This window comes from Pan troglodytes, chromosome 3 (genome assembly GCF_028858775.2).
Source record: "Pan troglodytes isolate AG18354 chromosome 3, NHGRI_mPanTro3-v2.0_pri, whole genome shotgun sequence".
Taxonomy (NCBI): Eukaryota; Metazoa; Chordata; class Mammalia; order Primates; family Hominidae; genus Pan; species Pan troglodytes.
This window is the reverse complement of record NC_072401.2, coordinates 181,163,193-181,182,322: the sequence shown is the minus strand read 5'-3', so window position 1 is coordinate 181,182,322 and position 19,130 is coordinate 181,163,193.

The window sequence follows — 19,130 nt, the reverse complement described above, 5'->3', positions numbered from 1 at the left end:
TGAAGTCTGCAGCTGAGATGGCCACCCTTTCAAAATAAAGGAATCCCGTGTAAGGACCATCATAAAAAATGAAAAAGAAAATTTGTGAAGCCATTGTTGTAGCTATTCCAGCAAACACAAAAACCTTGCACTTTTAATGGAATCCCTTTTTATAGCATATTGAAAATGCAGCCTTTATGTGGGTGCAGGATTGCTGTAAGAAAGTCATATCTATAGACTCTAACATGATTCGAGAAAAAGCAAAGTCATTATATGACAAAGAAAAAAGAAGACGACGAATCTTAAGCTGGAGAATTTAATGCCAGCAAGGATGGTTTCATAATTTTAGAAAAAGGCTTTGGCTTAAAAAATGTCAAGATAACGGGAGAAGCAGGTTCTGAAAACTAAGAGGGAGCAGACACATTCCAGATGCCATTAAGAAAATCACTGAGAAGAAAATATATCTGACTGAACAGGTTTTGAACACACAGTCAAAAGTGCTCTATTCTGGAAAAAATGCCACAAAGGACATGTATTAATAAGGAAGAGAAGTGAACACCAGGATTTGAGGCGGGAAGGGATAAGCTAACTCTACTGTTTTGTGCAAATGCAGTCAGGTTTATGATCAGGATGGCCCTTACCTACAAAGCTGCTAACCCCAGGCTTGAAGGGAAAACATAAACCCCAGCTGCCAGTCTTTTGGTTGTACAAGAGGAAGGCCTGGACAATGAGAATCCTTTTTCTGGATTGTTTCTATTTATGCTTTGTCCCGGAAGTCAGGAAGCATTTTGTTAGTAAGGGACTGCCTTTTAAAGTTCTTTTGATATTGGACAATGCCTCTGGCCACCCAGAACACCATGAGTTCAACAGCAAAGGCATCTAAGTGGTCTATTTGCCTCAAACACAAAGTCTCTACTTCAGCCTCTAGATCGGGGGTCATAAGGACTTTATAAAAAGTACTTTATAGAAAAAAATTGTCAATACTATGGAAAAATTCACAGGATTTAGGACAGAACCAATAAAGGAAATCATGAAAATGAGTCTGTATTTGGCAAAAAAAAAAAAAAGGTTGGGTGGGTATGAAGGGTTTCAAGATATGGATCATGGAGAAATTCAAGAGCTTATTGACACCACACAAGAGGAATTAACAGATGACTTGATGGAGATGAGCACTTCCAAACCAATGCTAGACAATGAGGAAGACGACGTAGAAGAAGCAGGGCCAGAAAACAAACTGACGTGAGACAATCTGGCAGAAGTGTTCTGATTATTCAAGACTGCTTTTAACTTCTTTTACAGCTTAGACCCTGATGCTGAAACTAAAGCAAACGGGGGGAAAAGAATGGGCACCATGTAGAATGTTTTGTGCCTTTTTTTTTTTTCTGAGTCTTGCTCTGTCACCTAGGCTGGAGTGCAGTGGCGTGATCTCAGCTCACTGCAACCTCCACCTCCCCGCCTCAAGTGATTGTCCTGCCTCAGTCTTCCAAGTGGCTGGGATAACAGGTGCCCGCCACCATGCCTGGCTAAGTTTTGTATTTTTAGTAGAGATAGGGTTTCACTATGTTGCCCAGGCTGGTTTAGAACTCCTGACCTCAAATGATCCACCCGCCTCCACCTCCTAAACTGCTGGGATTAAAGGCGTGAACCACTGCATCCAGCCAAAAATATTTTTAGAAAAATAAAAAGCAAAACTGTCAAACAGAAATTACGATGTATTTCCATGAAGTTACACCAAGTGTGCCAGCCTCTCCTGCCTCCTCTCCCACCTCCTCCACTTCTCCCACCTCTGCTAGCCCTGAGACAGTAAGACCAATAACTCTTTTTTCTCCTTTTCAACCTACTCAACATGAAAATGATGAGGATAAAGACCTCTGTGATGATCCACTTCCACTTAATGAAAAGTCACAAATTTTCTCTTCCTTTGGATTTTCTGAACAATCTTTTCTTTTTCTTAGATTACTTTATTGTAAAAAGACAGTATATAATACATATAACATAGAATATAAAATATGTTTTAATTGACTGTTTATGTTATCAGTAACAGTGGGCTATTCGTAGTTAAGTTTTGGTGAGTCAAAAGTTATTCAAAAATTTTTGACTGTTTAAGGATCAGCACCCTGAACTCTTGTGTTGTTCAAGAGTCAGCTGTATTACCCTAATGCCAAAACCAAATACATCACCAAAAAGAAAATCTAAAGACTTACATCTCTCATAAACCCAGATGCAAAATTGCTCAATAAAATATCAGTAAAGCAAATTCAAAAGTGTATGAAAAATAATTATACACAATGAGCAGCTGGAATTTATTCCAGGCTGTTTCAACATTAGAAAATTCATAAATGTCTACCTTGTCAAAAGGCTAAAGAAGAAAATTTCACAAGATCCTATTAATAGATTTTTCGAAAGCATCTGACAAAATCCAACATATATTCATGAGAAAACAAAAGAAAACACCCCCTGCAAAAAATCTCAGCAACCCAGAAACAGAGAACAACTTTATTAACTTCATAAACAGCAACCAAAATAATCTATACCTGATTTTATACTTAATGGTGAGAAACTAGGTGCTTTCTCCCTAAGATAAAGAACAATCCAAGAATGCCTTCTCTTACCACTTTTATTACACATTATAATAAAATCCTGGCTAATGCAATAAGAGAAGAATATGCAAGGTATGTAGACTGAGGAAAAATGAAGTAAAATTGTTTTTGTTCACAGATGACATGACTAATTGTCTATGTGGAAAATTCCAAAGAATCAACAACAACAACAACAGCAACAACAACAACAAAACCCTTCTAGAATGAATAAGAGATTAAAGTTGCTGGATATAAGGTTAATATATAAAAGTAAAACACTTTCGTATATACCATGAATAAATAACTGAAATTTGAAAATAATAAAAATCACACCACCATTTAATGTAGCAGCAAAAAGTGAAATAATTCGTTCTAAATATAATAAAATATGCACTATATATATATATTAGAAAAACCTATACAACTCAAATGAGGGAATTCAAGAAAGGTCTAAATAAACGAAATGGCATTAATGCATAGGAAGGCTCAATATTATTAAGACGTCAGTTTTTCTCAATCAATAGACTCCATTTAATCCTTATTGAAATCTCAGTAAATTAATTTTGGTTATCAACAAACTGAATCTAAAGTTTATATGGAAAGGAAACACGAAGGAAAGCCAAAACAACATTGAAGAAGATGAAGTTGAAGGACTGACATTACCCAACTTCAAGTCTTACAAGAAAGCTACAATAATCAAGACAGTGTGGTATAGGTGAAAGAACAGATAAGTAGGTCAGAGGAACAGAATAAAGAGCACAGAAATAGACCCAGATAAATACAGTCAATTGATCTTTGACAAAAGAGTAAAGGAAATTCAATGCAGAAAGGATAGTCTTTTTAACAATGATGCTGAAACAACTGTACATCCATGTGCAAAATAAATAAATAAATAAATAATTCGGCAGGGCACGGTGGCTCACGCCTGTACTCCCAGCACTTTAGGAGGTCGAGGAAGAAAGATCACGAGGTCAGGAGATCGAGACCATCCCGGCTAACATGGTGAAACCCTGGCTTTACTAAAAATACAAAAAATTAGTCGGGCTTGGTGGCGGGTCCCTGTAGTCCCAGCTACTCCAGAGGCTGAGGCAGGAGAATGGTGTGAACCTGGGAGGCAGAGCTTGCAGTGAGCCGAGATCACGCCACTGCACTCCAGCCTAGGCAACAGAGAGAGACTCCGCCTCAAAAAAAAAAAAAAAAAAAAAGATTCTAGATACAGACACTAGATATTTCACAAAAATGAAATCAAAAGGAATCATAAACCTAAATGTAACATACAAAACTATAAAACTTCTAGAACATAACAGGAGAAAAGTTCGGTGACCTTGAATGTGGCAAAAAATATTTCATATATAAAAACAATAGCAAAATCCATCACAAAAAACATTGATAAGTTGGTCTTCATGAAAATTTAAGTCTTCTGCTCTGTGAAAGACATAGCTAAGAGAGTGAAAAGGCAAGACACAGATTAGGAAAAATCTTTTCAAACCTAGATGTGATAAAGGATCGTGTCCAATATATTATATAAAGGAAACACTTTCAAAACTTAACAACAAGAAAACAAACACCCCAATTACAAAGTGGGAAAAATATCTGAACAGACATCCCATCAGAGAAGACACACAGATGCAAGTAAGCATATAAAAAGATATTCAGTACCATATGTCACAGGGAATTACAAATTAAAACAGGAATGAGATACTTTTCTACCTATTAGAGTAGATAAAATTCAAAATGCTAACAATGCCAAATTATGGCAAGGATGTGAAGCAATGGGGACTCTCATTCATTCCTGGTGAGAATGCAAAATGGTATAGCCATTTTAGAAGACAGTTTGGCAGTTTCTTTTAAAGCTAAATATAGTCTTAACATATGATTCAGGAAATGTGCTTTTAGGTATTTATCCAAATGAGTTAAAAACTCACATCCACACAAAGAGTAACACATGAATATGTACAGCAGCTTTATTCATAATTTCCAAAACTTGGAAAGGTTCTTCAGCAAGTGAGTCAATGAATAAACTGTGCTACATCTATTCGGTGTTAAAAAATAATGAGTTTTCAAGCCAGGAAAAGACATGGAAGAGCTTTAAATACCGATTGCTAAGCAAAACAAGCCAGTATGAAGAGGCTACATAATGTTTGCTTCTAACAATACGACATTCTAGAAAAGTCAAAACTATAGAGACATTAAACAGATCAGTGGTTGACAAGAGTGGATGGGAAGGTGGTTGTGCCCAGGAAATTTTTAGGTCAGTAATACTCTTCTGTATGATATTCTAATGTTGGATACAAGCCATTATGCATTTGGCAAAATCCCTAGAACTATACAATATAAAGAGTGAACCCTAATGTAAACCATGAAATTTAGTTAACAATAATATGTCAATATTGGTTCATCAATTGTAACAAATGTACCACACCAATGCAAGATATTAGCAATTGGTGGGGAACAGAGTGGGTGAGAAAGAGGGTGAGAACTCTGTGTGCTTTCTGCTCAATTTTTCTATAAATAGAAAACAGCTCTAAAAATAAAATCTATTAACTTAAAAACAAAAATAACTGATTAATATCAATAAATGAGTTCACCAAGTATGCAGAACACGGATCAATATTAAAAAACCATGACATTTCTAAACATTAGCAATGAACAATATCAAAATAAAGTTATAATAGCAATGCCATTTACCTGCAATTGCATCAAAAGAAAAAAAATCATAGGAATAAATTTAACAAGGGAAATACCAAATTTATAGTCTAAAATTTACAAAACTTTTTGAAATAAATTGCAGTCAATCTAAAAGAATAAAAATGTATTATCTATTCATGGTTTGAAAGACTTTATTTTGTTAAGATGGCGCTATTTCCCAAACTGATCTACAGATTCAATGCAATCATAAACCTAATCCCAGTAGGATTCTTTTCAGAAATTGAGAAGATGGCTCTAAAATTGATATGAGAAAACAAGAAACTCAGAATAGTCAAAGCAATCTTGAAAAATAACAAATTTGGAGGACTCAACGCTTCTTAATTTCAAAATTTTCTATAACACTGCAGTAATTAATACAGTATGGCACTTGCATAAGGATAGACATATAGATCCATGGGATAGAATTGAGTGTCAAGTAATACACTCTCATGTTTATGATTAGTTGATTATTTTAAACAGGTACTAAGGCTGGACACAATGGCTAACGCCTGTAATCCTGGCATTTTGGGAGGGCCAGGAGGAAGGATAGCTTGAGCTCAGGAGATCAGCCTAGGCAACAACCACAAAAAAAACCTTATCTCTACTAAAAAAAAAAAAAAAAAAAAAAAAAAATTAACCTGTCATGGTGGCACATGCCTGTAATACCAGCTACTAGAGAGGTTGAAGTGAGAAGATCACTTCAGCCTGGGAGATCAAGGCTGCAGTGAGCTATAATTGCACTCCTGTACTCCAGCCCTGGCAACAGAGTGAGTCTGTCTACAAAAAAAAAAAAAAAAAGTACCAAGATAATCTATGTAATAAATAAACTTGGACCCATACCTCACACCATATACAAAAGTTGCCTCAGAATGGATCACTGACCTAAATGTAAGATCTAAAACTATAAAACCCTTAGAGGAAAATATAGGAGTAACATTTGTGACCTTAGGTTTGGTAAAGCTGTTATAGTTTGACATGAAAAGTAAAAGAGACACATAACAAAAATTATATTTTTTTGAACTTCAAAGGATACTATCAACGAAGTTAAAAGACAATTTATAGAATGGGAAAAAACATCTGCAAATTATGTATCTAATACATGATTTGTATCTTGAAGATACAAAAAAACTCATAACACAATAGCAAAAATACAACCTAATAAAAAATGGAAAAATAATCTGGATAGACATTTATCCAAAGAAGATGCAAAAGTGGTCAACAGGCACACAAAATAGTGCTCAACATTTGCTGACATTTAGGGAGATTCAAAACAATTTTGTGGTGAGGTACCACTCTACACCTACTAGGATGGCTATGATCCAAAAGACAAACAATAACCAGTATTGTTGAGGGTGTAGAAAGCTTTTAACCTTCATACATTGCTGTTAGAAATATAAAATGATGCAGCTACTTTGGAAAATAGCTGGGCAGTTAAAGAGTTAAACAAAGAGTTAGTGCTATAGTTTAGCTATGATTTATTGGTCCCTTTCAAACCTCAGGTTGAAAGTTGATCTTCAGTATTGCGGATGGGGCCTAATTGGAGGTGTTTGGGTCATGGTGGTGGATCCCTCTGGAATGGCTTGGTAGTGAGTGAGTTCTCACTTTATTACTTCCTGCAAAAGCTGGTTGTTAAAAAGAACCTGGCACCTCCCTAGTCTCTCTCTTGCTTCTTCTCTTGTTATGTGATCTCTGCACACTGGCCTCCCCGCCTTCACCTTCTGCAATGTGTAGAAGCAGCCTGAGGCACTCACTAGATGCCCAGTCTTCCAGCCTGCAGAATCATGAACCAAATAAAACTTTTTTTTTCCCTAAATTACCCAGCCTCAGGTATTCCTTTATAGAAACACAAATGGATTAAGACAGTTAACCTATGATCTACCAACTCCACTCCCAGGTATACACCCAAGAGACAGAAAAGCATACATCGACACAAAAACTTGTACACTAATGTTCATAGAAGTTTTATTCAAAATACCCCAAAATTAGAAATTCCTCAAATATCTGTCTGGATGACTGAATAAATAAAATTTGTGTATACATACAATGGAATATTATTAGTCAATAAAATGAAATAACGTAATGATACATACTAGAACATGGATGAACCTTGAAAACATTATGCTAAGTAAAAGAAGTCATTCATAAAAGTCTACATATTATATGATTTTATATGCAGTATATGAAATGTCCAAAATAGACATATATTATATAGAGATAGAAAAATAGTGGTTGTCTAGGATTAGTAGTTGGGGGAGAGAATAGAGCTAGGGTGGTGAATTTCATGGTTTTGGATTATGTTTCAATAAAAGTATTATAAAAATTTTTAAGACCAGGTGTCGTGGCTTATTCCTGTAATCCTAGCAATTTGGGAGTGCCAGGTGGGTGGAGAGCTTAAGCCCAGGAGTTCAAGATCAACCTAGGCAACATGGCAAAACCCCATCTCTACAAAGAATAAAAAAAGTTAGCCAGGTGTGGAGGTGCACACCTGTAGACTTAGCTACTCAAGAGACTGAGGTGGGAGAATCTCCTGTGCCCAGGGAGGTTGAGACTGCAGTGAGCCATGATGTCACCACTGCACTGCAGCCTAGGTGACAGAGTAGAACCCTGTCACAAAAAAGTGTATAAAATAAAATTAATCACTGGGGGCAGTGGTGCATGCCTGTAGTCCTAGCTACTCAGAAGTGTGAGGTGGAAGGATTGCTGGAAGCCAGGTGTTTACGACTATAGTGAGCTATGGTCACACCTTGTGAATAGACACTGTACTCCAGCCTGGCCAACGTATTGAGACACTAGCTCTAAAAAAAAATTATATATTTTTTTGGGAGGCTGAGGCAGGAGAATCGCTTGAAGCCGGGAGGCAGAGGTTGCAGTGAGCTGAGATCGTGCCACTGCACTCCAGCCTGGGCGATGGAGAGAGACTCCATCTCAAAAAATATATATATTTTTTACTTATATAAAAATTTATACATTATATTTATAGTATTTATGTACATATTTATATATATATTTATATAAATAAAATGTATATATAAAATTTACACATATAAATTATTTATGAATTGATATATAGTATAAATATATAAATCTGTACTTATACATAATTATAATCATATAGAATACATATTTATACTTAAAATTTAATAATATATTTATATATTTAAACTATATGTGACTGTTATATATTATATAATTATATAACGACATCTATTTATATATAATTATATATAATAATATATATAAACATATATAAGTGAAGAGATTGAGAGAGAGACAGAAAATACTGCTTATGGTCAAAAAGAAGATTAGGTATCCAACAAGACCCTCCTTTTTGCAGACACATGTTCATATTAGGGATACTGAGGTTCAAGGGAGGGCCTTATGCACTGCACTGGTTATGGCCCTTGTTTCTACTTTTATTCACATGTGCATTTGTGTTCTTGGCTAATTAAACCAATGAGGTTTTTTCTAACCTCATATTTCATCAATAAGTATTTGCATGTATGTGGTTTCCTCTAGCAATGTGAAACTTTCATCAGTATTATTTATGGATGCCCCAGCTGAATCAGGAGATCAGGTTCAGGTTTAATACCTGACATGAGCAAAACTGAAACAATCCTATTATAATCTGTTCAATATCAAATATGCTAAATAAGAAATATCCGTGATAGTGTTTAGTAATCAGAGATGAATGTTTCATGCAGTTTAAAATAAAGATAGGTTTCTGTACAACTTATTTATAAATTATAATATGTTGCATGTACCTATTATTATTTTGTGAATCTTTTTGATTACTTTTAGTTCATCGTTGACTTTTATTTTGTTACTGAAATTTAACTACAAAATTTCAATTTTGAAGGGAATTTGAGATGAGAGCACATTAAAAATGACAATGGGAAAAATGTCATTTTGTAACAAATAACTGTGATAATAGTTATGTTGGTGTACTTTAAGGAATATAAATAAGAAGGATGTAGCTACATCCATGAAGAGTGACATTAAGGAGAGGAAGAGAGAGATTATAAATATTTCCATAATTTCTATATTAAGATACAAGCTAAAATGATATATCATCTGATCGCATTTGTGAAAATTATAGCACTATTTTAATAATAATAGTCTGCGAATACCAAAGTTGTTTATCTGTCTATGTATTTTTTTGTCTCATATCTTGACCTTGGCTAAATTGCCTAAACTCTTATCATAATGTCATCTTTAATAAAATTGTAATAACTTTTACTCACAGAATTGCACTGAAAAGTTTCCTCTGATTGAATGTAAACATCGTTTCAGTCTGTTTATAACTGATGCTGAAATAGCCAACTGATTTAGTCATTGCAATAAAACACCTGTCAATTCAATAAAAATGATAGACATTACTATTTTACTGTGTCACTATTGAAAGTTAGTTGCTTTTATTTCCACTTTTTAACAAACCACAAGGCAAGATAGTACTCAGAGGATGTAACTTACACAAATTTGACACTAGATACATGAATTTAGTATCTGTGTCCTTTAAGTCCTTTACGACTGCAAGTAGACTTACTGTAATCAAATATTTACAAATTTGATTTTTTTATTTTATTCATATTGAAACAAAAATGTTTGTCTTACTAAAGATATTACATTTGTTTCTTTGCCTGAATTTCCTAGTAGATATATTTTCTAGTAATATTATTGCCTTAGCATTATTACGACATGCATTTGCTTGACATGTTATTGCTTGTAAAAAAATATATGTAGTATGTACATGTATACATTCATATATTCAGAATATCGTCGTTAATACAAGTTGTTTTCTCTGGTTCCTAGAGAAGGCCACTGGTAAAACTGAAACATCCTTTTCTGACTTACTTCTTTCAGAAAATTCATGCTTTTGTAAGTACCTTTTCATTAATATGGAAAACCCCTCCTGCTCAAAAATTCTAGAGCTGGAGTGGTTTTTTATTTTTCTGGTCAACTCTGGTGAAGCAGATTCCAAAGTCCAAAATTTGAGTCCAAAGCGCAAGAAATAAATCTGGTATGAAACCTGAAGGTATACACCCATTACTAAAGAACTGTATCAATTACTTATTGATTACATAACCAGCCACTGCAAAATGTAGTGACTTAAAACAATATACCCTTTTTATGGCTGATAAATCTGTAGGTCAACTATGTGAGCCTGTTGATCTGGGTAAGGTGTGGGTTATCTCAGCAGCGTTATCTTATGAATTTGAAGTTGACTGACACATTGGCCAGGGCTTGGCTAGTCTAGAATGGCCCCGTATTTTGGTGGTTGACCTGCCAACAGTTGGGACAAAAGTCAAGTCTGGAACTTGTATTTTAAAATATCTAGCAGATTAACCCAAGCTTGTTCACACATGATGGCAACAGGGTTTTGAAGGAGAGAGAAAGGGAGAGATGGATAGAGATAGAGAAGGAGAAAAACAGAAGAGAGAGAGACAGACAAAGCCTCTGAAGGCCAGAAGTGACATGTTTACTCTTCCACTGCATTCCACCAGCCAAAGCAATTCACAAGGCCAGTTCAGATCCCAGGGAATGCACATCTCTTAATGGGAGGAAATTCTAAGTTATATTGCCAAGTGTGTGGATAAGATTTAGGTAAAGAATTGTGATCTTGTTATTTATTTATTTATTTATTTATTTATTTATTTATTTATTTATTTTTGAGACAGAGTTTTGCTGTTTCGCCCAGGCTGGAGTGAAGTGGTGTGATCTCGGCTCACTGCAACTTCCGCCTTCTGGAATCAAGTGATTCTCTGACCTCAGCCTCCTGAGTAGCGGGGATTACAGGCGCCTGGCTAATTTTTGTATGTTTAGTGGAAACAGGGTTTCTCCATGTTGGCCAGGCTGGTCTCGAACTCCTGACCTCAGGTGATCTGCCTGCCTCGGCCTTCCAAAGTGCTAGGATTACAGGTGTGAGTCACTGCTCCCCACCATTTTTTTTCTTTATTAAATCTATCACAGTATTCAGCCCTGCAACAAAGATGGGATTACACATAAGCTTATTATTTCATATGACCCTAAGTTTTACACCATTAAGTTGAGAGATAAGCCTAGGTCATGGAAGAATAAAATCAAGCAGACTGAGGCATTATATATATGTCAGGGTCAGGGGAGAGATTTTGGGTATGATTATTGCAAGAAAGAATTATATAAGTGAGACATTAGTGCTGTTTAGTTGAGGCAATTCTATTGTCTAGAAAACATCACTTCCAAAAGACTTTTGCTGTTCAAGAGATTTTTTGTGTCCTCACTTTTGCAGAAGGAGGAAAAGAGTGTAAGCTGTGCAGCTTCCTTCAGGCATAGCCATGAGGAATATCAGATAAGAATATACTATAGGTTGCTGAATCAGGATTCCTGGAAATCAATGAACAAGAGTTTTCTTCCCAGAAATGAGCATTAGGATCTAATCATGAAGCATATCCCCTCAATCCCCTCCCTACAACTCTCCATGCCTGCTTGGTGGAAGGATCTCTCAATCCTAACTCAGCAGGATTTCATCATTGCTATTCATGATGAGCACTGTGTGATTCCAATTCTCCTCCTGCTCCCCACCTCCTCCTCTTTCTCCTTTCCCTTTCCTCCTTTTCTCTTCCTCCTCCTCTTCCTTTGCCTTCCTCTTCTTCTTCTATTTGGTTTCTGTTCATAATGGAAAAGTGAGAAAGAGAGACAGAGAATGTGTGTGTCTGTGTTTGTGTTCAGCTGTGGAGGTGGGTGACATGGTTTGGCTGTGTCCCCACCCAAATCTCATCTTGAATTGTAGTTCCCATAATCCTCATGTGTCATGGGAGGGACCCAGTGGGAGGTAATTGAATCATGGGGCCGGTTACCCCCATGCTGTTCTCATGAGATCTGATGGCTTTATAAGGGGCTTTTCCCCCTTTGCTCAACACTTCTTCCTGCCGCTCTGTGAAGAAAGTGCCTCTCTTCCCCTTTGCCTTCTGCCATGATTGTAAGTTTCTTGAGGCCTTTCCAGCCATGCAGAACTGTGACTCAATCAAACCTCTTTTCTTTATAAATTAAACAGTCTTCAGTATTTCTTCATAGCCATGTGAGAACGGACAGTGGGGTAGATACATTTTTCTCCTTAGGTCTTCAGATGCTACAGAGACATAAACAGGCATAGTGGAGAGAAGTGGGCATTGGTGATGGATTCTCAATCTAGGATTGGATGACATTTTTGTATTGGACCTAAAGTTATGTCCTTTTGGGAGAAGTCACTGAATTGAATAGGTGATAAGATTACTGAAGCAGATATTTGGTAGATGGTGGAAGAGACGACAGCTAATCATTGAACTATTTCCTCTTTTTCCTGAACCCGCAGCATTTCTTTCTGCCTTACCATGGTTAATGTGGCCATGATCCAGAGTCATAGCTAAAGAGGCAATGGATTTATGGATTTTATGTTCAGTTTTAAGGTATTTAAGGCATTAAAACCTTGTAGTTATGTTCCCTAGTAAATTTATGAGAATTAAGATAAATATATAAAATAAGAAGGCTACATTTGGTAAGAATAATTAATATTTCAATGTTTCTTATATTATTTTTTAAAATATGCTTAAAATTTTTTCATAGATTTTCAAATACAGAAATTAAGATTGTGTAATTAATTTAGGCCTAAAGAAATGAACTTTAATATATTTTCAATTGCAACTATAAATAAATAATCAAATTTTACCAAGGCTAAAGATCAGTGATTTTAATTACCTTAATTTATATCTATTTGAAATAACTTTTGTAATTACTAATATTGGGCATGCCTATTCTTTTATACCTGTTTATACTATTAATGTTACTTGGCTCTACGAAAGTGTAATACTTCTTTAAAAAGCATATTTTGTCTAAATTGAATGAATGCCATCCTACTAAAACACTTTATTCATTTAAATGTAAGTAGATACAACATTAGTATAAAAACCAGGTATGGAGTAGTATGATCCAGTGATTCTTAAACTTTAGCAAGAATCCATATCATCTGGAGAGCTTTTAAAAAACAGATTGCTGAACCCAAACTCAAGAGTTTTTAATTCAGTAGGTATGGGTAGGGCCTAAGAATTTGCACTTTTCCTAAGTTCTCCGCTGATAATGCTACTGCTGCTTTAGGCACCGTGTTTTGAAGTCTGTGGTCTGTACCATTAATTAAATTCCCATCCAGTGTGGATATTCACCACTTTTTCCATAGTCAAACTCTGTAGGTAACTTTCAGTTTATGTTTTTAGAAAATGTCTATGGTGCACAGGTTAACATTCTTCCCAAAATGTGCATGTGCTAATGTCCAGAACCTGTGAATACATTATGTTACCTGGAAAGGGGCAATTAAGATTAGAGATGAAATTCAGATTGCTAATCAGTTGACTTTAAAATAAAGAGATTATCTTGGACTTTCCAGGTGGGCGTATTTTATTTGAAGAGACAATTACATTACATGGAGAAAAGGGAGGCACAGTGGTCCAAGTCAAGAGAACTGTAAGGGCTGGGTGCGGTGGCTCATGCCTATAATCCCAGCACTTTGGGAGGCCCAGGTGGGCGTTTTGCGAGGTCAAGAAATCCAGACCTTCCCGACAATATGGTGACACCCTATCTCTACTAAAAATACAAAAATTAGCTGGGCCTGGTGGCCTGTGCCTGTAGTCTCAGATACTCGGGAGGCTGAGGCAGGAGAATTGCTTGAACCCGGGAGGAAGAGGTGGCAGTGAGCCGAGATCGCACCACTGCACTCCAGCCTGGTGACAGAGTGAGACTCCATCTCGGAAAAAAAAAAAAAAAAAAGAAAACTGTAAGATGTTATGATGCTGCTTTGATGGCAAAGGCAATGGCCACCAGCCAAGGAATGTAAGTGGCATCTAGAAGCTGGAAAAGGCAATTGTTCTTCCCTGGAGCTTCCAGAAAAGATGGAGCCTGACCAACTCCTTGATTTTATCCCAGTGGAACCAATTATTGACTTTTGATCTCCTCCATGATAACAACGTAAATCTGTGTTGTTTTAAGCCACTAAGGTTTTGGTAATTAGTTACAGCAGCAAGATGTAACTCATACAATGTCTATGTACAAAAGATGTGGGTGTGTACACATATATTCATTCATTCATTTATTCATTTGCCAAAATTATTATTGAGCATTCACTAGGTTCTAGGTTTATTTTTAGAATTTGAGATATATCACACAAAACAGAAATATATCCCTACTTTCATAGGATTAAAATTTTAGCAAAGGTATCAGTAAATAAATTTTAAGCATGTATTTATTTTAATAACTCAAAATCTATATATGTGTGTGTGCATATACAGATAAGCAGTTTATTGAACCCAAGTTATACACATTTTCTGCACTTTCGTTTCACCTCTTAACAGTATATTCAATATTCAACAAATATTTATTAATTACTATTATTTATTGAAATATCTACTTGTCTTATACTAAGTGCTATTGAGAAAATAATGAAAAAAAATTAAAGATACAATATTTCTTCCCTCAGAGAGCTCAATTCTAGTGGGAGAGATAAAAAGATTCATTATTCAAACATTACAGTTTTGAGTGAAAGCCATGGTGGTAAATTTATCTTTTATTCTATCATAAGGCATCAGAGGGCTTTAACCAGAATAGTAATATTTAAATTTAAAAACAGCAGTCTATATTCCAACTACTGTATAACTAAAATGTATAGGCCAAGGAGAGAAACAATAATGGTGAGAGAATAATAATAGTGCAGGTAGTAAATTATCTTAACTTATACTATGGTGGTAGTTTGGAGGTAGAAGGAGTGGTCATATCTGGCATATATTTAGAAACCTGTCTGGTAGGATTTGGTGACATTTGACTGTGAAGTGGGAAAGAATAAGAGGAAATCAAAGATAATTTTTGAGGGTTTTGGTCAAGCTTACTGGGGGACAATATCAGTGATATTTAAGATAGAGAAGATAGGTCAGACTATGTAAGGGAAAGGATTGCAATTTCAATTTAACATACTAATTTTGAGACACAATTAAACATTCAAAGTGGGTATGCCTCAGAGTCTTTTATGTATATACAAATTTTGTACTTGATTCATTTTCATGTCAGGGTATATTTATAAAAGTAAAATATATGTTTATAAATATATTTTCTGTCATAAGTATGCATCTATTTAAATTCATAACGTACATATTTTATTTTATAAATATTTAAATGATCCATACAAATATATCAGATGTTATTCCATATTGGCATAATGGTCTACTCTGTTGTTGTTGTTGCTTGAAGAGTTTTGGCAGGTGCCTTTGGAGAAATAGACCATATTCTTTGAAATCAGGTCTTCATCAGAAAAATCTCTCTTTACAATTAAAGCATTTTCGATTAGCCTCCTATTGCTACTGTAACAAGTTATGACACACTTCATGGTTTACAACAACAGATTTTTTTTTTTTTTGCTACACCTCTGAAGTCAGGAGTCTGAAATGAGCTTCACTGAGCTTAAATTAAGTTTCTACAAGGCTGATTCCTTCTAGAAGCTTTAGGGGAGAATCTGCTTCCTTGCCTTTTCAGCTTCTAGAAGCTGCCAAGCATTGCTCGGCTAGGTGCCCATCCCTTCATCTTCAAGTTAGCAGTGTGCCATTGGCAAAACTCTCTGACTTTCACTCCTGCCTCACTCTTTTGAGAACCCTTGTGATTTTTCTTATGTTGTTCCTATTAAAAGAAAGCAAGGAAGGAAAGGAGGTAGAGAGAGAAAGAGAAAGGAAAGGAAGGGAAAAGAGAGAAGAGGAAGGGAAAGCAGAGGGAAGGAAAAAGGGAAAAGGAAGTCAAAGGGAAAGGGAAAGAGAAGGGAAGGGGAAGGCGAAGGAAGGGAAGGGAAGGGAAGGGGAAAGGAAAAAAAGGATAAAGGGAAAGGAAGGGAAAGGGAAGGAAAGGAAGGGGAAGGGAAGGGGAAAGGAAGGAAGGAAGGAAAAGAAAGAGGAAGGAAAGAAAGAAGGAAAAAGAGGAATAAACTTTTGGAAGTGATGCATATTTTATTACCTTGATTGTGATGATGGTTTCCTGGGTGTATGTATATACCCAAACTCATCAAAAAAAAATTTTTTTAAAGAACTCTTACAATTATATTGAGCCCACTGAAATAATCTAGGATTATCTTTCTATCTCAAGATACTAAATTATTAACTGCAAACACCCTTTTACCATGTAAGGTAACATATTTACAGATTGTAACAATTGAGACATGGTCATCTTTAAGGGGCCCATATTCTGCCTACCACAAATTCCCAGCAGGTTTTCTCTGCGTATTGAACACCTTTTGGTTTCTTTTTTTTCCCCTTTATATTCACAAATCTTATCACTCCATTTTGGGTTTGTGCCCACCATTCCACTGACTTGTTATCCTAAAATCCCTAGGGACTTTCTCTCACTAAATATAATTTTTAGAAGGTCAACAATCATTCTATTTGATTTCTTATTATCTAAAAGATATCATCACAGTTAACTATTTAAACAAATTCTTCTGCTATTTCCATAACACGATTGCCCCCGGGGAGGTGGCTTTTCATTTTCTATTGCTGGATCTTTCTCTTCTCCCAATATCAACATATTCAATATTCTCAGGACTTGTTCTTGGACCCTTTTTAGTTGTTATCACATACTCTCTGAAGAAATATTGTCTATGGTCAATATTTAAATGCCTTTCTGGGAGATATATTGTCTGCCTCACTGCCATTCTTCCTTTTACCTTAAGCACTTTTCTTTTTAAAAAATAGATTTTAGCTTCTTTCATGAATGGATGGCCTTTTTCCAAACCAAAAGGTGGGTGAATTTTTATTAACATAAAAGAAACATGATAATTCCAGTCTTCTTGGCACCAATTGCCTTGGTTACGGACACATAACCCAATTCTGGCAATGCAAAATGAGGGAAGTTTGCTTAAAAATTTCCTAATTAGGTTTTTTTTCTTCTTTAAAAAAGTCACATGGAAGGAGACTTCCCTACTTCTGTGTGAGCAAGCGGTGACCAGAGCTACAACCATCTCAAGAACTGGATTCTTGTGGATGTCATAGTAAATGGAAAAAAGAACCTCCATGGTGCCCCGATTTAACTGCTCATACCTCCCCACTTTCGAAAGTCTTGTTATGGGAGACAATTTTCTTTCTTGTTTAAATTTTATTATTTGTGCCTAGAAGGATGATAAGCTGACAAAGATCATCCTTTTGATGAGTCCCATATCCATATCTTCAGATGTACAAAATCTTCAGAGAGGTAATGTGTAGATACTCATGATCATTGTGTGTGTTTCCAACAAAAGAAAGATTTTTCTAAGTACATGAGAACAAATGTCTTTGGAAGAAATAATCTTGAGCAGTGTTTCTCAAAATATCTGTGATAAGGCATTTTTTTTCCCAATTCTTTACAGTCTAATATTTTGGTAATGTATGAAATCACATGCTCAGAGATCATCAAAAGGTCAAATTGCATTGAAAGTTTCCACATGATCATTCTCAATTTCTGTCCATGTTCTGTCGCACTACAGCAACAGTCTACTGACTACATTTTCAGAGGCACTGACGTAGTGTGAGTCTCACGTTCACAATGATAACTATGTGATTGGGAATTAAACTCTTTTTAAATTTCTTCCATAGTTTTGGAAATTTGTTGTTGTTTTCAAATTTTGTTTTATTTTTGTTTTGCCCAATACATTTATATTTTTCTTTAGAAATGCAGATTTTAATATGAACAAATATACATGAGTCCAAGGATTTGTATTTTTTAATCTCTTTCATAGCTGATGTGATATAAGCAAGTATTGTATTTTGTGGTTCCTATATATACTTAGAATGTCTGCTGACTTTATTTATTTTTCAGAAATATTTTATTAGAAGGGAGCTATACATCATTTGCTCTAATTCTCAATGTGGAATTATGTCACAGTTCTTGGAATTAGCTCTAATTTACAGTTTATCTCTAAAGAAGCGAGTTTAAGAATGTTTATGCCATCATTGTTGCTCCAACAATGCCCTCAAATTGTCCCTTGTGCTATTTGATTTGTTTCAATAGTGCAAGTTAAATCTCACAGCTGTGCTAAGGCTGGTTAGCATGATGTTCCGGGACCTCTGGGTAACTGGCCTTTGTTCTGTTCAGCAGCTCTGGGTTCAGGAAAGCACTCAGACCAGACTGTGTTAATCTGGAGAGGTGGAGAGTGATAAGGGAGGGCCGCATTTGTGGCTACATGTTCTGTATTGTTTGGCCCTCCATAGTCATATACTAAGTTTAGAAGTCTGAATTTATAAAGTACTTCCTGGTTCAGATGAGGATGAGGAACCCACATTCATTCTTGGGGTCTGATGCGAGTCTCACTCATTCAGACTTTGTCATCTGAATCTATGTAATCCTCGAGGGAGGATTTGGGAAAATGGGAAGCCTGTGCCGCCTTGTCGGCCAGAGGAGGTTGCTGATCTCCCAAGGTTGTTGATCTCCCGGCTGTGGGGACTCACTAGACTGACTTGTGCCCGCATTCTTATTTGACTTACACAGGTGAATGATAGCTGACTTTTTTTTTTTTTTTTTGAGACAGAGTCTCACTCTGTCGCCCAGGCTGGAGTGCAGTGGCATGATCTTGGCTCACTGCAAGCTCCACCTTCCAGGTTCATGCCATTCTCCTGCCTCAGCCTCAGGAGAAGCTGGGACTACAGGCACCTGCCACCACGCCCAGCTAATTTTTTTGTATTTATTTATTTATTTATTTTAGTAGAGTTGGGGTTTCACTGTGTTAGCCAGGATGGTCTTGATCTCCTGACCTCGTGATCCGCCTGCCTCAGCCTCCCAAAGCGCTGGGATTACAGGTGTGAGTGATAGCTGATTTTATGTGTCAACTTGACTGCATGCCAGGGTGCCCAGATTAAACATTATTTTCCGGTGTCTGTG